At 33.7% G+C, this 8,741-nt stretch overlaps 1 long non-coding RNA gene across 1 annotated transcript; it reads right to left on the bottom strand.

Moving 5' to 3' along the window:
- Positions 1 to 4,421: 4,421 nt before the first annotated feature.
- Positions 4,422 to 8,722, bottom strand: LOC149077594 (uncharacterized). Its single transcript, XR_016193996.1, has 2 exons — positions 8,632 to 8,722; positions 4,422 to 4,527 (listed from the first exon to the last, which is right to left on the bottom strand). It is a non-coding gene; the product is annotated as an uncharacterized LOC149077594 (long non-coding RNA).
- Positions 8,723 to 8,741: the final 19 nt, after the last annotated feature.

Genomic DNA, 8,741 nt, shown 5'->3' with positions numbered 1-8,741 from the left:
CAGACCAACTTAAACAAGATTGCAGCATGGGCAAATGAATGGAGCATGACGTTTAGCGTGGATAAGTGCATGGTCGCTCATTTTGGTTCGAACAACCCACGGTTCTCTTACGAGTTGAATGGTGTCACTATCCCGGATGCAACTAGAGTCACCGATTTGGGAATTCTCATTGACGAGCGACTTAAGTTTTCTGAACATTGTTCAGCGGTTGTCAAAAAATCGAATAGAATGCTTGGTCTCATTTTCAAAAAGGTCTCTTCGCGTTCTCCTAAAGTCATTCTTCCGCTTTTTCGAGGCTTAGTTCGTCCTGGACTGGAGTATGCTGTAAGGTTTTGGAGACCATACCTACAGAGGGACATAGACTTGGTTGAAGGGGTGCAGAGAAGAGCTACGCGTGTCCTTATTGGCACACAGGGCTTGAGTTATGAAGAAAGACTTCATTTTTTGAATATGTTTACATTGGATGAACGCAGGTGTCGAGGAGATATGATCGAAGTGTTCAAAATTTTCAATGGGATGGATAGGATGGACCATGAACTTTTAGTACACCGCCAATCGACTGCTTTTACAAGGGGACACCAGTATCGATTGGTGAGGGACAATGCAAGGTTATGGTGTCGCAGGGAATTTTTCTCCAATAGGGTTGTTAATAAATGGAATAGCTTACCCCCGGAGGTAGTAAATTGTAACACAATTGACACGTTTAAAAAGAAATACGATAAACATGTTGGGGTAAATCGGGAAGCTATCCATTCTTAGAATAAGACAACCATAAGTATGCTTTATGGGCATTGTATAATATTTTATCACGTGTATATATTGTTTATAACTTGTGTTAATTGCATTTTTAATTGGGTTGCTGTATTTTTGAAACATATGACAACCATATTTTTATGGGCATCTTTTTATCAGCCACCTCGTTGGGCATTTTGCCTGTTGTGGTGTTGTATTTGTATTTGTATTTGTATTTGTATGTGAAGTTAGTGTTGCCATCTACATTTCAAATTGTAAGAAATATGTGGGAGAGTAGCAACGAGTGACTATCCTTGGCGTGCATTTAAATTTTTAAAGTCTGCAACTCACTGTTGTGAGTATTTTTCTGAAGAATGACCGGCTTCCCTTCGCGCTCCAAATTTGAAAAACCAATATCATCCAACGCATGCAGGTTCTTACGAGATCAAGCTGTGGTTGTCGCAATGGAAGCCCATCACGATTTCCACGCAATCACATATAGCCACGTTATTTTCTGTACGGACCACCAATTGTGGTCATATCCGATCGAATAGAGCCATTTACTATCAGTTACATTTTGTCGAAATTGCCGTGAAGAGGCCGATAGTTTCCTTTAGACGAAGTATTTCTGGAGTATAAAACTCGTCTTTTGCCCTTTTCAGTTCCAATTGTGGTGACACGTGCTCACGTGTATGAACTTCCAGCTTTTTTGTTGACGAATGGAACTCGGCGGTTGCGTGCTTTTAAAGCAGCATCTATCGGTAGTGATCTTAGGTTCGATAATGTAAAGATTCTTTGCTGATCTGTAAGAATGCGCACCTGACACTTGCCTCCACGGCAGAGCCGTTCTTAGGGTGTGCGACTGGTGTGGTCGCACCGGGCCCAGCGTTTTGAGTCCTGTATTTATGGTACAATAATTTTTTTTCATAAATTCTGCATTTTCATGAATATATTCTGTAAATCTACATTTTCATCAATTCTGTAAATCTACATTTTCATCAATTCTGTAAATCTACATTTTCATCAATTCTGTAAATCTACATTTTCATCAATTCTGTAAATCTACATTTTCATCAATTCTGTAAATCTACATTTTCATCAATTCTGTAAATCTACATTTTCATCAATTCTGTAAATCTACATTTTCATCAATTCTGTAAATCTACATTTTCATCAATTCTGTAAATCTACATTTTCATCAATTCTGTAAATCTACATTTTCATCAATTCTGTAAATCTACATTTTCATCAATTCTGTGAATCTACATTTTCATCAATTCTGTAAATCTACATTTTCATCAATTCTGTAAATCTACATTTTCATCAATTCTGTAAATCTACATTTTCATCAATTCTGTAAGTCTACATTTTCATCAATTCTGTAAATCATCTACATTTTCATCAATTCTGTAAATCATCTACATTTTCATCAATTCTGTAAATCTACATTTTCATCAATTCTGTAAATCTACATTTTCATCAATTCTGTAAATCTACATTTTCATCAATTCTGTAAATCTACATTTTCATCAATTCTGTAAATCTACATTTTCATCAATTCTGTAAATCTACATTTTCATCAATTCTGTAAATCTACATTTTCATCAATTCTGTAAATCTACATTTTCATCAATTCTGTAAATCATCTGCATTTTCATCAATTCTGTAAATCATCTGCATTTTCATCAATTCTGTAAATCATCTGCATTTTCATCCAAAAAGAAAGAATTATGAAATTTTGCATTTTCATCTAGGAAGAAATAATTCTGTAATTATTTCTTCCTGCAACTTTGAATTTCCATCATGTCTAATGAATTCTAAATTTTCATCAATTCTGAAAATTCTATAATTTCATCATATTCATGATTCTTAACGTTTTTCAGTTCTGCGGATTGATCGATTCTGCCATTCTGAATTTTCATCAATTCTGAAATTCTGAATTTTCATCAATTTTGAAATTCTGAATTTTCATCAATTCTGAAATTCTGAATTTTCATCAATTTTGAAATTCTTAATTTACATCAATTCTGAAATTCTGAGAACTTTTCCTCTAGCACCTCTGCAAAACGCATTGGTCTACCTCAGGGTCGGTTTTGACACCAAAGCCTTTTTCCCTTTAAAATTTGTTTGTTCATATAGCGATTCTTCAAGAATATCTTGAAATTATTGTTTCGTGTCAACTAAAATGCAATTACAATGGCAATATAATTGAAAAGCAAATTAGGAATAGATAATGTAATAAGTTTAAACCTATTATTTTCATTATAGAAGTTTCAGAAAATTTTTTCCACAATTGTTTCCACAATATTGTTAATTTCACAAATTTAATTTCTGTCTGGGGAAGAATATAAGAAAAATTCTATTTTTTTCTGATATAAATCATCTGTATGACAGTTTTCATTTTATTTAGTCAACTAATAGCAATATTTCATATGGCAGTGTTTAACTAATCCAACTTAATGTATATCAAATGAAAAGTTCATTTTCAAAAGGGAACATTTCCACTTTGTTTCGGAATGCAACTTTTTAACGGTTTATAAATCTTTTGATTAAGCTCTGCCAGAATATACAACCGGGAATATTAAAACGGGAATATATTCGGTAGAAATAACATCGTAACGTTAGTCGTTTTTATCGAAATGGAACATATCCACCTTTTTCATACACTTCAGTATTTTATCTCTCAATTCAGTATCTCTCAATAACGGACAGTCATGAGACCGGATAATTTCTTCTGCTACACCCTCCGTTAGCGTTTTCCTCGCTAACGAAGAGTGTCCGTTAATAGATAGTAAGATACGTTGTGTCCCGTCGATATAATTCAAAATTTTGTAAGTCAGTGGAGGTGTTCGCCAACGAGAGTATCTGTTATGGGAGATTCCACAGTAGAATGATCGTGTTTCTTTTGTTAATGACTGGGCTAGTTAAAACCTTCTGGAATCAACAGATGTAGAATGAATTTCCAATTTTACAGACTTGACCAGCTCAAACTTTAAAAGGTAAAGGTTTTATTTCCATTAATTTTCTTTCAAAACAGAGCATTTCCAACATTGAAATGGGGATAACTCTCTTGAATGTTGACCAAGAAACATGGTTTCTAAATATTATTTTATCATTCCTACCAGCTACCTGTTGGCCTATTTTCTACTTTTGTAAAGCTTACCTCTACTGTAAGTTTAGCAAAAGAGGAAATGTTCCCTTTTAAAAAGAAGATCCTCAAATATACTTTCGTGAAGTGATACTATTTTTTTACCCTGGCAGGGTATTTTATATGTTGTTCATAGAGTGAAACTCCCGTCCTGATAATGTTACTATCCCTGCACATTTATATTAAATCCATATTAGTATCCCTAAAATTATATTAGATTTATCACGTTATAAAATTTAGTGTTGGTATTCCCCAAAAAAACTTTTCAGCGTGATTTTTGATATATAATGGAGAACAAGAAGGAAAGTCGATTGAGTCTAAAAAAAAATAATAATACTTACTTTTACCTGAAAGAATTATAAAATTGTAATTATTCATCACTGTAATTATAATACCATGACTGATCCAAAAAAATATACGTATAAAGAGGAAAAATTAAAATACAATTTGGAGTAGTAAAAATACAATTTTTAGTTCCGAGTGCAACTGAAGTGTAAATAACAAGAAATTCCTCCAAATGTTTTGCCAAATGAAATGCTACTTACAAGTTTGATGATTCTGTTGAGGATATCACGGGCTTCACCTGAAATGACCTTGTGATTGAGGGACCCATCAGAATTGTGTAATTCGTACTTTCCACGTTTAGCCTGACAACAAGAAGAGAAAATATATACTGTATAACACATGTATTTTTCAATTCATCTTACGAGAATTTTATATTTATCTGGTTTTTTTTCAACTCCGTCATAACGTAGCGATAAATTTTCGATTATTGAAGAAAAAGTCACTTTTTTTTTCATTTTTCTTGATCCTGTTCTGTTCGTTAAACTTGGAATATATAAATGTAATTCTATAATGCTCATATATGTTGTTAGAAATTCTCTTTTGATGGTTCCAGAGAGTATGGATATGATTTCTTGAAATTTAATTTAATTTTTTCCTTTAATATATTTGTAATTTTCCTTTATAGTTCATTACTTACCATCAATTGTAACGAACCCTTGCGTTGGTTCCAACAATAAAGTTTCAGTATAAATACGATTTTTAGAGCAACAAAACATTAAGGCGACTTCCTGCCTTCAGGTTATTTTTATTTTATTCATTTATTTCTCTTCTTTCTTTTTTTTTGTTACTTTGCGTGGGTAAAATGTGGTTTGGATATGGTATAAAATTTAAAAAAAATCAATGCTATTTATTGAATATTTTGGCAAAAGCTATTCATTGCTAATTTTATATATAAAATTACCATATTTTCAGTATCTCTGCTGAACCGTGTACACTGAGAACTACGTACATTGCATCAACATGTTCACACTGATTATTGCTATAACGTTGTTCTGTGTAATGAACTAAAAGCTTCAGAATGCTGTGAAAACTTTTTCAGATATGATTGTGTATATGAAAATTACACATTTTTCTTAAAAAATACTTAATATTCTCAATCCAAAAGCATATAAATAAAAAATTTTCAAACACATCGCTTAGTTCTTCATCCATTGAAAAACCAGAGAAGTTTAAAATACAATCAAGTTTTTTTCGTGAAGTGAAAAGCAAAAACACAAATCTTCAGGAAACGCATTCAACGATTTCATTTTCAGGATAAGAATACATTCGATTCACTTTATTTAATTCACAATACCTTTCCTTCTAGATATTGTAGGGATGAAAATGAAGCAGTTTTGGATTCTAGAATAACTATACTTTTAAATGAACACATACAACTGATTTCAAAACCTTTTGTGAAATTCATAATTTGAAGGAAGGCAATAACGTTGATATACATTGACCAATGATTTATTTATAAATTAAAAATGAGTTGCATCGCTTGAATGTACCCTTACTGATGAGAAGAGAAGCAACTCTTATTAGATATTTTGCCTTTAAAATTTTTTATTTTTTATTCATAAATTTCTCAACATTGACGTTTCCAATCGTCACTTTTCCCCACTAGGTTTTTCCATCCCATATATAGAATTTTAACATGGGGTTACGCTTATTGAGCAAGATCAAAATAACGTCAGTAAAAAGGCTCGCGTCGTAAAGAGCAAGGGGTTTAAAATGTGTTGATATATATATATGCTGTATACTCTTAGGGACTTTTCACACGGATATACTGAAGTCTTACGACTGATAGGAGAGTCGGTATGGAGAAGATCGAATAAGTATATTTCTATGGAGCTCCTCACACGGTATTGGTGACAAAATATTGTATGCGACGGAGTCACTGTCGACATTGCGTGCTAGTCGAACGCAACAACAGTAGCCCGATTCTTGAAATGTTTCTTCATCGTCGGTCGGGGCTGTAGGGGGGAGTGTCCAATGCTGATTTTTGTAACAAGATAAACAGAGTTATACAGTATTTTATATAATTTGTATTTTCTACAGAAATAATATTCTCTGATGAAACACAAATTCCAAATCTCTCTAGAATGGAATGAGTGTAATGTGCAAATGTATGTCATGCATACACACACACGTGCGTGTGGGAGTATATGGGCAACCCCGTACCCTGCCAAGATAAACACAGTTACATTGTTTTTCTCACGATATGGTAGCAATAGAGTCAGTTCTTAAAAAAATAAAGTTTCTTCATCCTATATAGAACTACAACGACTCCAAATAATGGATATTCGCAACATTAATTTGGCTTACCTAACGCATTATTTACAGTTACTCATCAGGACTCACAGTAAACAGCTGATTTATTTATTTCAGGTAAATCTCTTTTCCATTTAAGTATAATGCAAGGAATCCCAATCACGTTGGTCGTAACGAAGAGTGTACGATGAATGTTATTTTAAATGTATGACTACACCCATAATATTTTCTTCTCTGTTTATTCCTTTTTTATGGAAATCATAGTGCATGATGATAATTATTTAGAATTATAATAAAATGCCATCAGCTTCATCGCTGCCAGAATCACTAAAAATTTGAGGTTTTTTCCCACCCCGATTCGTAATGTACAGGGAGAAAAGGAGGTGATCTAAACACTGCGTTGTTTCTACTCATTTTCCCTGGCTTTGAGAGTTTTTTTAATAGCGCTATATGAGGGAGAACGGGCAACTCGACTCATTCAAGTCAAATTAACTCTAAAGTTGAATCGAGTTCGATTTGAGTATGTTCGTGTGAGCAGGCCTTTACTCTAAGAGCCTCCTCACATGAATCGAGTTACCCTTCCCCTTCACACGGCACTACTAAAAATAAAAATCTCAAAGCCCGAAAAATTACTTGAAACGACACAGTGTTTAGTTCACTTCCTTATCTCTCCGTACACCATGAACTGAGGTGGGAAAAAAATCAAATTTTTTGTAATTCATTGGAGCAGCATTGGAGTTCATGATATTTTATTATAATTATAAATAATTATCATCCTACACTATTATTTCCATAAAAAATAATAAATACAGAAGAAAATTATGGGTATATCCATACATTGAAAATAACATCCATCGTGCACTCTTCGTTACGGCCAACTGAAATCAGATTTCTTGCATTCTAGGTACTCAACTGGAAAAGAGATTTACCTGGAATTAATAAATCAACTGTTTACCTGTCAACTTTTATGAGCGACTGTTAACAACCCGTTAGGTAAATCAAGTTCATGTTCTAAATATCCTTTACTTGCATAGAGAGTTGTTGTTCTATAAAAGATGAAGAAGCTTTATTTCCTTCTAAAAGCTGACTACGCTGCCACCATACAGAGAGAAAAAAATATAACTGTGTTTATCCTGGAGAGGGTACGGGGTATTCCCATATGATCCCACACGCACGTGTGTGTGCGTGACCTATATTTATATTACACGCATTCCATTCGAGAAGGATTCGGGGGTTAGAGTTGCATCAGACAACATTTTTGTAGAAAATAAAAGTCACATATAACATAACTGTTTATCTTGTTTTACAAAATTGAGCGTCGAACACCCCTCATACAATGTCCACCGACGAAAATATGAAGAAATATTTCAAGAGTCGCGATACTTTTGTTGCGTTCGACTAGCATGCAATGTTTCCAATGACTCCGTCGCGTACAATATTTTTTCGCCAATACCTCCGTGTGAGGAGCTCCATAGAAATATAAGTGTTCAATCCTCTGGATACCGATTCTCTTATCGGTCGTAAGACTACAGTGTAAGTCGCAGTATAAGAGTGAACATATAATTAGCAGATATTTTCCTGGACATATTATGCGTTTTTAATGCGTTTTTAATTTTAATTTGATTTTAAGTTTTGTTTCCCAGATTGCTCTCTGTGGAGAGACTTCAGAGATGGAGGTTTGGTTTTCTTGACCGAGCACAACGCCTTTCAGTTGCAATTTTGGATAATTTACTGCCAATCTAATTCCTTTCAGGAGAAAATTAATTGTGATGAAAAAGTGTGTAAATTAATGTCTGAGTGTGTATCTGTTGTATGGAAAGTTAGTGCTGCCATCTACATCTCAAGTTGTGAGAGAGCCATGCAATGGCTGACGTAAGTCGGGATATGAAACAAATATCGAATCGAATCCTCTGCCTTTTTAGCCCCACCTTTTACTGCTGCAATTGTGATTTTATCCAATGAGCGTAACCTCATGTATAGGATGTCGAAACGCCTTCTCAGCTGGGGTGATATAACTTCCACAGATACATTTAGACTCCAAAAGCTAGGTGATCCATCAAACAGATTTTAATGTCATTGTGTGATTGATTTACAAACTCCATTGAATACGAAATAATCCGAAAAATTGATAAAAAATGAAAATTTTGACTTACGTGTTCGATTACGATATGAGTGATTTTCTTGACGATCTTTTGTATCACTTCATCATCTTCATCAGTTATGCCTACCTCAATAACAACATCCTAACACAGGAACAAAAATA

The sequence above is a fragment of the Pholcus phalangioides genome, unplaced genomic scaffold, assembly GCF_987345545.1.
Source record: "Pholcus phalangioides strain wild (caught in Gottingen) unplaced genomic scaffold, Ppha-v1.0 ptg000015l_1, whole genome shotgun sequence".
In the NCBI taxonomy this organism is placed as follows: domain Eukaryota; kingdom Metazoa; phylum Arthropoda; class Arachnida; order Araneae; family Pholcidae; genus Pholcus; species Pholcus phalangioides.
Note: the sequence above shows the minus strand (reverse complement) of the source record. Positions and strands in the feature narration are given on the sequence as shown.